The 16495-nt window shown below is 46.7% G+C and overlaps 1 protein-coding gene across 2 annotated transcripts in view; it reads right to left on the bottom strand.

The window, feature by feature from the left end:
- The window catches only part of ATP9B (ATPase phospholipid transporting 9B (putative)), a 3609114-nt gene that overhangs the window by 1932636 nt on the left and 1659983 nt on the right, over positions 1 to 16495 (bottom strand). The gene's annotated exons all lie outside the window — the stretch shown is intronic.

The raw sequence follows: 16495 nt of genomic DNA on the forward strand, positions 1-16495 counted from the left end.
GGTCTAGGCGCTCGAACCTTCGTATTAAGGCTCTTCCGGAGGATACCCAGGACCAAGACCTCCCCCTAAACCGTGAAGGGCATTTTTGCAGACCACCTGGAAGCGCCAGGGATGGAGGACATAGTTTCCGATAGGATACACAGAGTGGGTCCCAAACGAGCAGAGCCAGGCGCTAGACCCAGAGATGTGCTAGTGGCAATGCACAGCTACACAGTGAAGGAGCGAATCAGCAGCACGGAAGGCTGGCCGACTCAAGTATAATTGGGCGGAGATAGCGTTATATCAGGATCTGGCGCAAGCAACTTTAAACAAACGCCGAAGAATGGGACCTGTACTCTTCCACTTAAGAGCCCAAGGTATTCGCTATAGATGGCTACATCCCTTCGGCCTGGCCTTTGAATGGAGAGGGAAAGCTTAGAAGATTACTACATGCAAACAGGGTCTCGCCTTGTTGGGGGTGGAAGAGGACGCTCTGCCACCATCTACTCCGCCTTCATCCCAGCGGGCCAGGCGTAGAGAGTGGGAATGGTCCACGGCCCGGTCAAAGAAGGCAAGGAAAAATGACACCCAATCGCTCCTGAAAGGTCCGTCACCAAGGAAGGAACAGGAATCTCAGAAATGAATAGACCATCACTGGGAGCGAGGTTCCGCACAGGGTCCGGCTGACGGAGCAGGAAAAGGATGCCTGGGCAGAGCATAGAAGCAGAAAAACTGTTTGGCAAGGTCATGTCTTTCAGCAACGCCTACATGGGTCTTGGGAGGGGGGATGGGGCCTCAGTTCTTGGAAAGGGGGTTGGGATGTTCCACGTTGAACAGTTGGGGGGCATTCGATGGGACAACTCTCGAGGTTCTTATTCGAGGGGGGCTGAGGCCAGTCGTCCCACACTGCCAGAGGGAAGGGAGGGTGGGAAAGGGGTTGGGGGTTTGGGAGAGCCAGTGTACCAGAAGCAAAGGAAAGGATCCTACACTGCAACCCGAAAGGGGGAGCCCAATGGAGGAGGGCTGGTTGCGAAACTGGGTGTCGTGGGATCTACATTATTTTCATATGACTCACTATGTCTAGCCAACGAGTAATGAGGATCTTCTCCCTCAATGTAAACGGCCTAAACTCACCTATTAAACGCAAGAAATTAGAGCGCTTTGTCAAGTGCGAACGGCCGGATATCATCACGTTCCAAGAAACTCATATTCGATCATCTGATCGGGGAAGGGTCAAACTTTGGGGCTACTCCAGGTCAATACAAGCGACTCAATCTGAAAAGAAAGCAGGGATCCTACTGGCCTTAGGGATGGGCTGGAGCTATCACTGGGAAGGTGACAGACGACCAAGGAAGGTGTTTGGCGGTATCTCTGGAGGGCAACGAACACCCTCTCAGGGTGGCGGCAAAACATGCCCCAAATACAGCACAAGACCTCTTTCTCCCAAGCGCATTGGGAAAGCTTGAGAAGTTCGCCAAGTTCCCCGTCATTCTTACTGGCGATTTCAATATCGTGTGGGACCCTGCAAAAGATAGAACTGCGCGAGGCGCAGGCCCACAGGGGAGACCAACACATGACCTGAAGGAGAAAATCAGCAACGTGCCCCTCGTCGATGCGTGGTGAGAGATACGGGGGGATACAGGGGGTATACCTTTTACTCACATGCACACTGGTCCCATTCAAGAAAAGATTACATCTGGCTCTCAGCCAACCTTCTGAGGAGGGCTCTAGATATCTCCATGGGTTCCACAACACTGTCTGACCATGCCCCCTTGATTATATCCCTGAAAGCGAAGGGAAGACCCCCGGGGCTGTAGAAATGGTGCTACCCGATTTCCCTCTTTAAAGATCAAGTATTGGCCCGAGAGATCGAGGAGAAAATAGAATGCTTCTTCACGGAGAACTCCGCAGGGGACACAACACTCCAGGTTAGGTGGGACGCCTTTAAGGCTGCCCTAAGAGGGGCAATAATAGCGATTAAAGTGAGAAGGGACAGGGAACTGAGAATAGAGGAGGCCTGACTAGAGGAAGCACTTAGGGGGATAATGGCTAAAATGGGAACAAATCAGACCCAGGCTACCAAAAGGGAGCGTAGGGCAGTTCGGGGCCAGCTGGACCTGCTCCAGACTCTAGCTGCTGAACGGAGTTTATTATATCTCAGGCAGAAAGTTTATATCAAAGCTAATAAGGCAGACCGGTTGTTCTCGAGAATTCTCAGAAAGGAGCAGACAGAGAAGACAATATGAAAAATTAAGGTGGGGGGAGGGAGCACCAGCACCAAAAATGAGGACATTTCAAGGGAATTCACCTGATTCTACTGCGCCCTGTATACATTTAATACTCCGGCACAGTCTTCACAACTAAATTACTTAGATAGGGTAAAGTTACCCCGCATAACGAAAGAAGAGATGGAAACACTGGAAAGGGATATCACAGAGGATGAGGTTAGGGGCACAAATAGATCTCTGGCTAATCTTAAATCGCCAGGCCCGGACGACTATGTGGCTGAATTCTATAAATTTCATAAGGAAACACCTCTATCCTAACCATGCTCTTTAACCAAATAAGGCGGGACAGCGCAGTTACGAGATCTATGGAGGAGGCGAAAGTTGTCCTCATTCATAAAAATGGCAAGGACCCAACCGAATGCACCCTCTACCGCCTCATAGCTTTAATCAAAGTAGACTTTAAAATACACGCCGAGATCCTAGCAAAAAGATTAGACCATCTTGTCCCTAAACTGGTCCACCCAGACCAATCGGGATTTGTCAGAGGCAGGCAGACCAGCGACAACGTCAGGAGGCTGGCCCACTTGATAGAGAAGGCTCACAAGAGAGGATCCCCTGCTCTCCTTATGGCAATTGAGGCAGAGAAGGTGTTTGATCGGGTGGAGTGTGGATTCCTCTTTGGAACCATGGTTAGGATGGGTTTTGGCTCCAAATTTAAGACAGGATTAGAGCCAATTATAGAAATCCAACCCTAAAATTAGCTGTGAATGGGCAACTGTCGGACCCGGTGTATGTCGAGAGAGGCACTAAACAGGGGTGCCCACTCTCCCCGATACTGTACGCCCTCCACTTGGGACCTTTCCTCGAAGCGGTGCGATCCAACCAGCTCATAACCGGACACCCTTTTGCAGCAAAATCGCATAAAATTGCAGCTTTTGCTGATATGATACTCTCCCTGACCCTCCCGAGTGCTGCCATACCTGCAGTAGAAGCCGAACTACCCACTTTGGAAGCGTGGTGGGCCTGAAAATAAATGCCTCTAAAACAGAAATTCTCAACCTCACAGTCCCAACGCCAGCAGTCCACTCCTTGAAGGCCACTTCCCCCTATAGATGGGTGGAGCACTCTATCACATATTTGGGAATAAAACTGTCTATAAGGGTAGAATAATTGTATCATGTGAACTATCAACCCCTACTGGATAAATTAAAGAGCAAGAGGATAGACTGGGGCCCCCTAGCGGTTTCTTGGCTAGGACGTATTAATACCCTAAAAATGACTACTCCCAAAGCTCTTGTACAGCTTTGCTGCCCTGCCGGTGGATGTTCCCCCAGCCTTTTTCAGGTCCCTGAACAAAGTTACTGGCAGGTGTGTGTGGGCCAATAAGCCCCCAAGGATAGCGGCCAGGGTGATTAAAGCCCCCACGGAGCAGGGTGGGGGGCATGGGGCTACCCGACTTCAGGGGGTACTGTAGGGCGGCTCAGCTGAAAGTGCTCCAGGATTGGCAAAGAGACGATCGAGGGAAAGTATGGAAGCCCATGGACAGGGCGGTGCTGGGGGAAGGTCTCGAAGGGGTCCTGTGGAAGCTGAAACAGCACGGGGCGATTTGGATGTACAGTAGTGCAATCCTAGCCCTGGTGGCCCGTACCTAGGATGAGGCGTTGCAGCAGGCCCACCTAACGACGCACCTATCGCCCTACCCCCCTATTCATAACCCGCAGTTCACCCCTGGACACAACACTACTGCATTTCAAGTTTGGCACCAGAGGGGATATAATATGACATGATATGGCATTTGTAACGCGCCTATACACAAGTGTTTCGAGGCGCGACGAGGCAGGGGGGGAACACGGGGAGACAGACAATGATCCTACTAGGCCAGGTGTCATTCAGATCGCGCAAGTGCAAGGGTAGAAGGGAAGGGAAAAGTGCAAAGGGGGAAGGGAGAGGGGAAAGTGCAGTACAGGGTTAATAGCAAACAGGATAAATAACAAGGGCCAGCTAGTGGCAAGTGCGAGGTAAGTGCAGACAAGTGCTGGGATGGGGGGCTGTGGGGATGCAGGATGATACGGGATATGTTCGGGGGGTCGGGAGCGGGAGGTCAGGTAAAGCAGTTTGAACAGTGTAAGACAGATTTCATGCTGGGTGAAAGGGAAAGGTTTTGTTACTGCCAACTTAGGCATTGGCTCAGCCATCCCATCCTAAAGCAAGCCGCAACCCGCCAACTAACCCCTTTTGAAAGGTATTTTAGCAGGGAATCAGGGGACAAGCACTTGATCACAGCACTATATAGGCATATGAAAGCAGGAGAGGATCCTCCACTACGGTCCTACATGAAGAATTGGGAATTAGGTACCAGGTCCGCAACTGAGGAAAATGACTGGAGTTGGCTATGGAAGCAGATACCAAAGTTAAGAAGATCCCTTCAAATAAGGGAGATATGGCTGAAGCTGCTCACCCAGTGGCACTTGACCCCCTCCAAACTTCACAGAATGTACCCCGGGACCTCTCCCCTTTGCTGGAGAGAATGCAGCGCAGTGGGTACTTGGGAACACATATGGTGGGAGTGTCCTAAAATCAAGAATTATTGGACGGGGATCTGGGATGCACTCAACCAAGTTCTGGGCCTTAATCTTCGGGGTAACAAAGGTCTTGCGATACTGGGCCTGGGGTGGGGGGCACTGGCATCAATTAAAAATAAGGCGGGCAGTAAGCTTTACGCAATAATGATGGCCGCTGCAATGGTTCTAGCTTGTAGATGGAAAGCAAAAGACCCTCCGCAGGACCATGAATGGGTGGCAAAGATGTGGAACTTGTTGGCACTTGAGTGGCTTACGTACTCAATTCAAGGAGAGCATCTAAGATTCAGGTCGGACTGGGCATCCCTATTGTCATATCTGGTCGATGGTGTAAGGCAGCGATGGTGCCCTCGGAGCATGAGCTCCTGGGCATAATAAACGCACCCGGCGAAGCAGACAGATGAAGGGGCATAACAAGTGTGGTCAGTTCACCCTCCAGGGGCTTACTAGGGGGGAGGTTGGCGGGATTTGATCTTCTGGGGAAGCGCTGCAACATTGGACTACTCTCGAACCATGGGTTGGGGAGTGAGGACTAAGGGGGGGGTAAGAGGTTGGGATATTTTGCTCCATGTTTTCTTTCCGATTATGGAAATGCCAATAAAAATCAAATTGAAAAAAAAGAAACATCAACAAGGGACTAATCAAACTCATGTTTCATCCCCCAAACAGTCGTACAATAGTCACAAAACGACAGTAGACCACATACGTTGAATCGGTCTAGTACTTAAAGACCTAAATATTCACAGACTTCTTGCAAATGAATGTCCACGTCCCAATGGCAATCTAAAAATTTAATAATATACAATCAGCACTTGCACCCAAGTTTCCATCCATGGATACAAAAAGGTATGCGTCCAGTACCCGGTGACCCTCTCCGACTCATACTGTCAAATACTAGCTTCTGAAAGGCTAAACACTCCCCACAAGGCAACTGTAATATACAACCACCTCATAACAAGGTTCAAATATGCCCCTTCTGAGCATTTGTCAAAAAATATCGTAATGCCATGTAAGCCGTTCACCAATATTAGACTATCCTTAATCTGAAAGGATAAGCACATGCGTGTCCGGCACCCTGCGACCCTCTCCAACTCATTCTATCACATACTTGTTCTGAAAGGCTAAATAATAATAAGATTGATGTTGTATATAATATAATGCAGCCACATAGCAATATTCAAATGTGCCTCTTCAAAGCATATTGCCATTCACCAATGTTAAACCATCCATAATATGCACGGATACTCGTGAGATTGCTGCTAGTGTAGCACGAGCAATGTGACACAGCACGTTGCCATGTTACCCTTCACCATTCTTAAATCAATGCTCATTACAAAAGATGTGTTTTCCCTAGGCTAACTACTCCTCATAAAATTGGTGTTGTATATAATATAGTGCAGCCACACTGCACGGAAAACATGTCCAACTGGCTGCACAATGTAGACCAGTCTAGACACGTAATAACATATTACAGTAAAGCATGCCTGGCCACATTTAGGCATACCTAGACTGGTTGCACCAAAATGACAGTCGAAGCAATAACACTTATGATTATTTTATCACAGCTGCCCAGAAAAATATACAATGCCGCAGTTACAAACGGCTTGACTGGCAGCACCCAAATGCCAGTCTAGACAGGTAATTACACTTAGCAGGACTGCTTTATCATAGATGCCTAGTTAAAAGAAAGTCAAGCCAAACTAAGAAATGACTAGACTGGCTGCATCAAAATGCCTCTCTAGCCACTAATACAACATATCATGCCTGCTTAGCTTGGCCATGGATGACCATTACAATTTCTCACACAATCCCTGTCCCACCCCACAGATCCCCTCTCTCTCTCACCCCCTGCCCCAACCCACGAAATCAGCCTATCGGCCCAGAATTACCTCCACGTCCCTTTTCCTTGTCCCAGTGCTTACGTATGAGGCTCCTTGCCTCATAGGTAAGTATTGGGATGAGGAAGAGTGGGACTAGGAGTAATGAAGAGTACAGGTAATTAAGTCAGGCTCTGTGTCCCTCTACCTCATCCCAGTGCTTGTGTATGAGGGACTTTGCCTCATACACAAATACTGGGACAAGGAAGAATAGGGCTATGAGTAATGAAGATTACCAATAAGTAACCAAGGGATTAAACACAAGTAGTGGTGCAGTGGTCAAGTGAAAGCATAGGTAGTAATAGATCTCGTCATGGCCCACCCTAATAGACTCATGGCTTAGAAATATAAACCAGATATTACAGGTAAAATACAAGCAGTGCGTTAAAATTTACTTTCACATTTATGTTCTTGTGCCATCGACCACTAACATCTATGGCATCTCACGTTGGTAACGTGATCAATGAGAAAATGATTAAGGAAAGCCATTAGAAACAGCACTATAGACTGCAAGTGTATTGTTCGAGAAAACATTGATTAATTAAGAAGGATCAAGTGAGGAGGATACTATAGTTCTACATCAAGAGACAAAGTCCACAGTATAGTTCACAGCCATTGTCAGATAAATATAGCCCAATCAAAAACCTTGTTAAGGCCCTGCTTAACACAGTCTAGCCTGTATATCCATACATGCACTTTGTATAGTAGGCTTTTCGTGGCATTGGGTGTCCAAGAGATGCTTTCTATTATCCACCAAATGAGGTCATCCCATGAATGTCATTCATCCAAAAAATGTCTAACTAGTGGTGCGTTCACATTATTGCAGCGGATCTGTGACCTGTATTAATTTAAACATGTGATGGCTGTTCCCAGCGTATGCCCAATGTATCTCAGGCCACAAGGTGTGAGAAACCGGACAGTGTCTCCCTGGCTGGTCCCCAGGGATCTGTGATCCAGGTGGCTAGGACACGGCCATCGCTATTGGATCCATTTCCTGTGGGTGGACCAGTGAGGGAGGATCACCTGGATGGTGGGTCCTTGGGGGATGTGAGTGGGACACTGATGGGTTAGATGCGGTATCCCCCTTCTTTTGACACCTTTTGCCCATCCTACCATGTAGGCTATTCCAAAACACTACCCCCACACCCTTTTCCCACACAAACACTTTCGTAGAACATAAAAGAGAACAGACTAACACCAGAGCCGACATGTCCCAATACAAGGGTCAGGCAAAGTCAGGCAATTGGCCAGAATCACACACACTTGATGGCCCTTTCCCTTCCCCACAGGGATAAAAGGTGGAGCACAAGAGCACAGGACGAGCAAGGCAGGCGGCATGACGTGAGAGCCAACTCAGCATGGCAGTTCAAGAGGAGAAAGACGGCACAGACCAAGAGGGTGACAAGGAGAGAAGCGACATTGGCCTTTCCGACCCAGGCCTGTGAATCCTCCAAAGAAGAATCATAGGACCGCACACAATAGCTAGCGTGTGTTGCAGCAGATGCCTACGGTACGCAAGACCCTCCTCTGCTGATAACCAAGCCAGGTAAGGACGCTAGTCTCGGTGGTACCGACCTTGACTCCAAGGATAAAGAAATGCAAGCGGTTCATCACAGCCGGTGAGTCAACGAAAGAATCGATAAGAAGCCAAACTGTGTTGAATGAAAAGTAGCCAATGGCTAATTTGAACTTTGAAAGAGTTAAATATACGATTGAGGAGAGAGGGGGAAAACCAGAAACAGAGGAGGCCGGCACCACGTGGGTGCTCAAGCAGGAAACTCTGGGTGATTAGCCGATGGTAGAGACTACCGGAACCAGAAGCCCTTGGGAAGAGGAGAAAAGAGGTCAAAGTGGGAATACAGGGGTCTTGTAAAATCCTCTGTACCATCGAAAGTCTTTGACCGACAGATGATTGCGATGCTAAGGGAAATTAATCCCACTTGGTGAAATTAAGGTATGAACAGTGTGTCAATGTTGGTAAGAAGTGAGCCCGGTGGAGGGATGCTAACAAAAAGGGGCAAAATCCAAAGTCCCAAAGTTCAGGGAACTGTTGTAGAAACTTCAAAAAAAGTAGCAGGCGCTCCTCTCTAGAAAGAACATGGCATGATAACCTGTTCTGAGATGAGAGTTTGCAGCACACGCTTTTTGCTCACTGTACCTTTCACAGATGGGAAATATCCATTTGCATATCAGTCTTTGTCTCGCCCACATGAGCAGTCCAGCACCGAAATGCTATGGCAATTCCTCTCTGAACAAGAGTACCTACAGCAACCCCATACATGTATTTCAGCCTTGTTGGGCCTCATCAGTGAGGTGAAGCTGTGCCTCTCTGGCGTGGACTCCCTGCTCACTTTGCTCAGAGAGGCACAGCTTCACCTCACTGATGAGGCCCAACAAGGCTGAAACATGTGTATGAGGTTGCTGTAGGTACTCTTGTTCAGAGAGGAATTGCCATAGCATTTCGGTGCTGGACAGCTCATGTGGGCGGGACAAAGACTGATATGCAAATAAAATTCCCATCTGTGAAAGGTACAGTGAGCAAAAAGCGTGTGCTGCAAACTCATCTCAGAACAGGTTATCATGCTTTGTTCTTTCTGGAGAGGAGCACCTGCTACCTTTTTTGAAATATTTGCAAGGAACTTTGGGTTGGTCACCCTAAATTACCTGGGGGCAACCATACGTGGACTCCCTGCTCACTGTGCTCAGAGAGACACAGCTTCACCTCACTGATGAGGCCCAACAAGGCTGAAACACTTGTATGGGGTTGCTGTAGGTACTCTTGTTCAGAGAGAAATTGCCATAGCATTTCGGTGCTGGACTGCTCATGTGGGCGGGACAAAGACTGATATGCGAATGGATATTTCCCATCTGTGAAAGGTACAGTGAGCAAAAAGTGTGTGCTGCAAACTCATCTCAGAACAGGTTATCATGCCTTGTTCTTTCTGGAGAGGAGCGCCTGCTACCTTTTTTGAAATAACTGTTTGTAGAAGTTGGCGAAAGTGAACCCAGAAGAGGCAAGCCAAAAATCGGTGACGAAACCTGAAATACTGTTTAAATAGACATTAAGAATTGTGAAAGAAAGAGGAACTGGAAGACATGGGAAGATGAAGTGTCCCCCTTGTCAAGGGTGTCCGTGCCCAGTCGGGGGAGATCCAGGGGTGAAAAGGCATCACCCGAGGTTCATTGAGAAAGGAACTGTTCAATTGTTTTGATGAATATGATATGTGAATGTTCAGCGCCCGGAAGAGGAGGATCCAGGGGTGAAGACAACACCCAACGTGAACTATGGAAAATAACTTTTAGTTTGTGTTTGTTTGTTGGGTGTATCAGACCTCGAAGGCAAGAGTCTTTTCATTATAAAGAGACTTAACCATTGAAGAATCCGATAGCTGATACGGAACTGTTAATCTTGCTGGAAAGGGTTGAGCGTGTGCTGACCTCCAAAGTACCACCTTGTCCCGTGCTAAAAAACGTGGGGAAGTGAGACCTCGAGGCAATCACATCCTGACTTATTATTTGTGAACACTATCTTCTGTATTTTGATACCCTATCCCACACTCTTACTTTTTAAGGTTTTTCTTAGTGTAGGCCCTTTTAAATTTGACACCATGCAACTAGGACTGCCTTATTTCTCATTTGATTGTCGACGCTTGCTCCCATTTTACATTTAGCTTTAGGCTTTTTTCCACCCTGCATTTATAGTTCAACAAACACCCTTGAACTGTGATCACTTGTGTCTGTCTTTACTGCTGTCACCATGAGTTCCTTACAAAGGACTAGCCATACTGTACACGGCTCTTGAAATTTTACAGTTTTTAAACTGTTTTAGATGCAAGGTGTACTCACCGATTTGAAAACTCTCAGTCTTCCTTGTGTATTTACAGGCTGTACATGTACCGGAGGGGTAGATTCCTTTCAAAGGACCAAGTGTCAAGACCGAGGTTTAATCATTAAGCACTGGCAGAGATGGAAAACGGGAGTGTACCAACTGATTTCTAAGATTCAAATTTCATCTAAGTGCGAAGATTGGCATCTCCTCTCCCACAAGGGGTAACTGCACAAGTGACAATTGCGTTTTAAAACCTGTTTAATCTGTGTGATGTGTCGATTGTGTGCAATTACACATACTCATTTGTCATTCCCAGCCTGGCTTGGACTTGTCGACAAAAACGCTTCTCTTGATGTGTTGGATTTACTCATACGTTTGTTAGGGTAGCCTTGCTCTTTGAGGCGTAAATCCATTATAGCAGCTTGTTCCTTATAATCCAGAATTGAAGTACGATTTTTGCAGATACGTAAATATTGGCTGTATGGCAGATGGTCCTTCTTGGCTTGTGGATGTTAAGTCAAATAGTGAAGCAGCATTTTCCGATTAATTTCTTTCCTAAAGCGGCAACACTGCAATTTGACAATGATGTTTACTAGTGTTAAATCCCCAAAAATTATTTTGAATGAACAAGACTCTTTAGTTAATTGTATGTGGTGGCTGAGAAGATTTAACCAAATATGAAATTGTGTCAGTGTTTCTAGAGAGCCTTGACAAATTAGAACATTATTAATATACAGCTTCTAGACCTTAATAAGTTCAAGAAATGGATCTATTGTAGAAGTAGTAGTAGTTTGTCATTTATAAAGCACCTTTATTCCATTTGCATGTCCTCAATGCGCTTGTGGGTGGAACTCCCTCGTAGGACCGAAGTCCAAGCTATGGGAAAAATATCAGAATGGTTAGAATGCGTGTGTGCATTTGGCCAAATAGGAAATTGGTTAGGATGGCCAAGCCCCATTAAGCTACCCATGAAGGTCAGGCATGTTGTTACGCTCACCTGGCTCCCACAGGGGCGTCGATCGGAACTGGACAGCTGCGGTTTCCACCCACGTGACGCGTAGTGCAGAGCTGACAGACTGGATTGGCCCACCTAATCTCGTCTGCTTGACCCGAAGAAGTATTCTCCTGAAAGTGGAGAAAAGGAATTAACCACCCGTGGATTTGAGTGATACCCCCCGCCCCCACTGTTCTCCCCTCTAATCACCTCTGATGTCTCTTTTTATATTCTCACCTTAGGTTTTTAAAGGATGAGCTCCCAATCCTGCGTAGAATGCAGGGGCGCGTGGATAACCAGTTACTTCACTGGTCCGAAGGAATTGGAGAGTTCCAGAACAATATTGACTCCGAGGTTCCTGGCGAGGAGCCGTAAGTATATAGTTCGTAAGAGTTCAAAATGTCTGACTTTCATTCTTGTCCGATTCCTTGCAACTTGCAGCTTGACCCTAGAGAAGATTGCCTCGTGCGGCTAGTAAAGTTCAGGTAAGAGTCTGTATTATCCAACACTGTCCAGTAAATGACACCTGTATGTAATCTGTTGCTTTCTCCCTTATTACAGGTGCAGAGTGAGAAATTATGGGGTTTTGAGGAATAATACCTCCGGCGGTAAAATCAGGTAAGACTATTATGGTGAAAGAGATTCCCTTGGTTTGTTCTTTCGGCTCACCTGGCTGTCATTTTGTTCCCCTTAGGTGCCGGAGTTCGGCAAAGATGAATGGAGGCTGCGCCGGCCCGTGGAGATGAAGAATGCCTCCAGCGGTAAAATCAGTTAAGTCTAATGTGGTGACTAATATTGCCTTATTATTTTCTCGGCTCACCTTGCTGTTCTTCATTCCCCTTAGGTGCCGGAGTTTGGCGAAGAAATGATGAAGACAGGTGGATCGTGGAGGTGCTGCGAAGAATGGTGAGTATAGCGCGGCGCTGCAGCAGGCGATGCGACGCGCATCAAATAACGTCTTTCTTCCTATTGGAAGGTGCGATGGATCCAGATCAGGTTAGGAAATAAGTATTGTTCTTGTCCTAACCGTTTTCCTTCTTTCTCCGTTTTTTCTAGGAGCTCCAGACTCGAGGCGGGCGTGGCAGAAGACTGGATGCTGGCTTGCAGGCACGGTGAGCGTTACGCTGCAGGATGCAGGATAACGCGAAGCGTGAGCTGCTCTTCGGGCGTGGTTTATATAGCCTTCAAAGTAGTCCCAGGTAAGAAGTCCCCAAGAACACACCCGAGTAAGAAAATAGTCCCTGAAATAAAGTAGTCCCCCTTCAGACTTCACATTGGCTTGAATGCTGAGCAGCATGGTCTGCATGAGGTAAGTGAAAGCAAATGAGCCTGGCGCCTATGGCACCAGGACTGACCCCTTTTATGAGCCTGCGCCTATGGCGCCAGGACTGTACCCAGATAGCCCCTAGCCGGGGCTGCTGGGTTTTTCCCAAGTATCTGGATGCTTGCTCCCGGGACAGATGGACCTGGTCCGGATGCCCGGGGGTAGGAATCATGACAGCACTCCCCCCCCAATTCCCCTCCCAAGGTCGTTCTTCCTCTTGGCCGTGGTCTGTCTGGGAAGTCCTGATGGAATTTTTTCACCAGTCGGGGTGCATTAACGTGGTCACTAGGTTCCCAGGATCTTTCTTGTGGTCCGTAACCTTTCCAGTCAATTAAATAAAAAAGTTTTGAGTTAACTATCTTAGAGTCCAGGATATTTTTAACTTCAAATTCGGGTTCCCCATCAATTAGGATAGGATCAGGTGGATTGGTTAATCTTGTCCTGGGTTGGACTGGTTTCAGGAGTGAAACATGAAAGACGGAGTGAATTCGCATGTTAGAAGGTAGTTCCAATTTAACGGCCACCGGGTTGATGATGGCCTTAATGGTGTAAGGTCCCAAATATCTAGGGTTAAAGGTCTGAGTTCCTTTCAGGGGTATGTGTTTAGTAGCCAGCCAGACTTGATCCCCAATCTGGTATTGTGGAGCATCACTCCTATGTTGGTCAGCATTTCTTTTGTATTTCTCTTTTGCCCTTTTTAAATGCTCTGTTGCTTCCTTGAAGGATTGTGTAATAGTAGAGTGCAAATGATTCACCGCGGGCATTTCTAGGTGTTGGGGCAAATCGAGTTCAGAAGTTCGAGGGTGATGCCCATACATGGTAAAAAAAGGGGCTTTGTCCAGTTACTGAGTGTATGCGTATTCAGAAATCCACAAAATATCCTTCTAATTCCCTTCGGTTTGGTGTAGCATGCAACGTAGGTATTGTTCAAGAGTCTGGTTAGTCCTCTCTGTTTGACCATCGGTCTGGGGATGGTGACTGGTAGATAACCTCACGTCGATTTGCGCCAGTTGGCAGCATTTTTTCCGAAATTGTGAGATGAATTGACTACCTCGGTCTGCGACCAATACGGAAGGAAATCCATGTAGTCGAACAATATTTTCAAGAAATTCCTTGTCAAGAGACAAAGTGTGCCATGGCGTAGGTGGAACATCCAAAGGTTGTAAAAGACCAGCTGGTTTCTTCTTCTGGCTTTTGCTTTGGGCACAGATTCCACAAGATAGCACAAATGATTTAACGTCTTTTCGCCAGGTGGGCCACCAAAATTGCCTCTTAATTTTAGCTTCAGTTTTTGCGACCCCTGGATGTCCTTCAATCAGCGCATCATGATAGTTGGAGATGACTAATTCCTGTAGCTCCTTGTGTGGTATGAATAGACGACCTTGATAGTACGGTAGTTCATTGATAACTGAATATTCTTGGCCTTTCTTTACCCAGTCCTGTAGGGCTGTTGGATTAAAAGATTGCTTGAATTTTGAATGAATGTCTTCTAGAGTTTGTAGAGTAGTTATGCCAAGGATTCTTTCTTCTGAAATTATAGGTACAGGTTCCGGGTTTGAGTATGCTTCTCCCATTCCTATTCGGGATAGGGCATCGGCCTTGCCATTTTTACAACCTGGTCGGTAAGTGATCACAAAATCGAATTCTGCAAAGAACAATGCCCATCTAAGTTGACGTGATGATTGGGCCTTGGCTGTTTTCAAATATTGCAAATTCCTGTGATCAGTGATTACAGTGATGGTATGCCTGGCGCCGAGAAGATAATGCCGCCAAGCCTTGAAAGCAGATTTAATGGCCAATAACTCTTTATCAGTAACCGCATAGTTTAATTTGGGTGCCGAGAATTTTCTCAACCAGAATGCTACTGGATGAAGATGGCCGGTTTCCGGATCCTTCTGAGACAGGACTGCTCCCATGGCTAAACTGGATGCATCATTTCAACTACGTATGGAAGCTCGGGGCGAAGATGCTTTAAAACAGGTTCAGACGTGAATTTCACTTTTAGATCTTGGAAGGCTTTTTCAGCTTCTTCAGTCCACAAGAAGCGCTTGTTCTTTTTCAAAAGTGCTGTGATGGGATGTACAATATGAGAGAATTCAGGGATAAATCTCTGGTAGAAATTAGCGAAGCCAAGCATGCTTTGAACTCCTTTAACTGAACTGGGTGATGGCCATTTGAGAATGGCATTCACTTTTCGAGAGTCCATTCGAACTCCTTTTGGGGTCAAGATAAATCCTAGAAATTCAACTTCTGTGGAATGAAAAACACATTTTTCCAACTTTACATACAACTTGTGCTGGCGTAATTTTTGAAGGACTTCTCGAACATGCTTAACATGGTCTGATCTTGAGGAGGAGTACACTAGAAAGTCGTCTATGTAAACAACAACACAGATGTCAATGAGTTCGCGAAAAACATTGTTCATAAAATACTGGAAGGCTGCTGGTGCATTTCACAACCCGAAAGGCATCACCTGATATTCGAATAATCCGTACTTGGTGCGAAAGTCAGTTTTACATTCATCGCCTTTCTTCACACGTACCAGATGATATGCCCCTCGGAGCTCTAACTTAGTTTAGATACAAGCATCCTTAACTTGGTCCAGTAATTCGGGAATCAGAGGCAAAGGGCATCATTTTTTAACCGTAATTTGGTTTCATGCGCGGTAATCTATTCATGTTCTAAGGTCTACTTCCTTTTTAGGTACGAAGAACAGAGCTGAGGATGCAGGAGACTTGGATGGGCGAATGAAGCCATTAGCAAGGTACTGATCCAGGTATTTTCGTAGGTGAAAGTTTTCAGGCTGCGTAAGGGCGTAAATCCTGCTGCATGGGGGTTGTGCACCGGGTACAAGATCGATCTGACAATCGTAAAATCTGTGAGGTGGTAAAGTGTTTGCCTGTTCTTTCTGAAAAACATCCAGATATTCTTGATATTCCTGTGGTAACTGAACAGGTGGGTTAGTGACTGTGGCCAGGCCCATGTTCAAGGTTTCTTTTTGGTAACAGGTGTGTACACAATCTGGGAAGGTCATTCTCTTCTCTCGCCATTCTATACAAGGATTATGTGTTTCCAACCATGGCATTCCCAGAATTATTTGGAATTGTGGAGCCTTGATTAAGTCAAACACAATGATTTCTCGATGCCCATCTTGACCCAACAGTGTCATCTCTGTAGTGGAATACGTTACTGGCCCAGAGGCAATTTTAGTTCCATCGACGGTAGTGATGACATCTGTAGTGGTTCTTTTGCAAAGAGATATGTTCATCCTTGAAGCCAGTTCTTGATCCATTTAGTTTCCTATGGCCCCGCTATCTATGTACGCTCTTACTGCGTGCATACGTGATGGCTGCCTAGGATCAATGAGGACCATTGGCACGATTAGGTGCGAGGTCTGAATGTCCTTCTTTAAGCTCGGCAAGCGGACCTCTACGCTTGTCGGGCGTGGTCGTTTCCCGGATCAGACTCTGTTTGACTCTTGTCCGCAGCTCCTACCACCTTTTTGGGTGGTTTTACCGGCAATCCCGTAGAAAATGTCCCGAGGTTCCACAGTACAGACACAAGTGCAACTGTCGTCTCTTTTCTCTTTCCTTCTGAGTTAAAGGTCCCCTAACCCCCCCGATCTGCATGGGTTCCAGTGCATCCGTTCCTTTGGGGTTAACATTGGGTTTAACCAACACTCGAT

This window comes from Ambystoma mexicanum, chromosome 5q (genome assembly GCF_040938575.1).
Source record: "Ambystoma mexicanum isolate Mex_15411 chromosome 5q, UKY_AmexF1_1, whole genome shotgun sequence".
NCBI classification, from domain to species: domain Eukaryota; kingdom Metazoa; phylum Chordata; class Amphibia; order Caudata; family Ambystomatidae; genus Ambystoma; species Ambystoma mexicanum.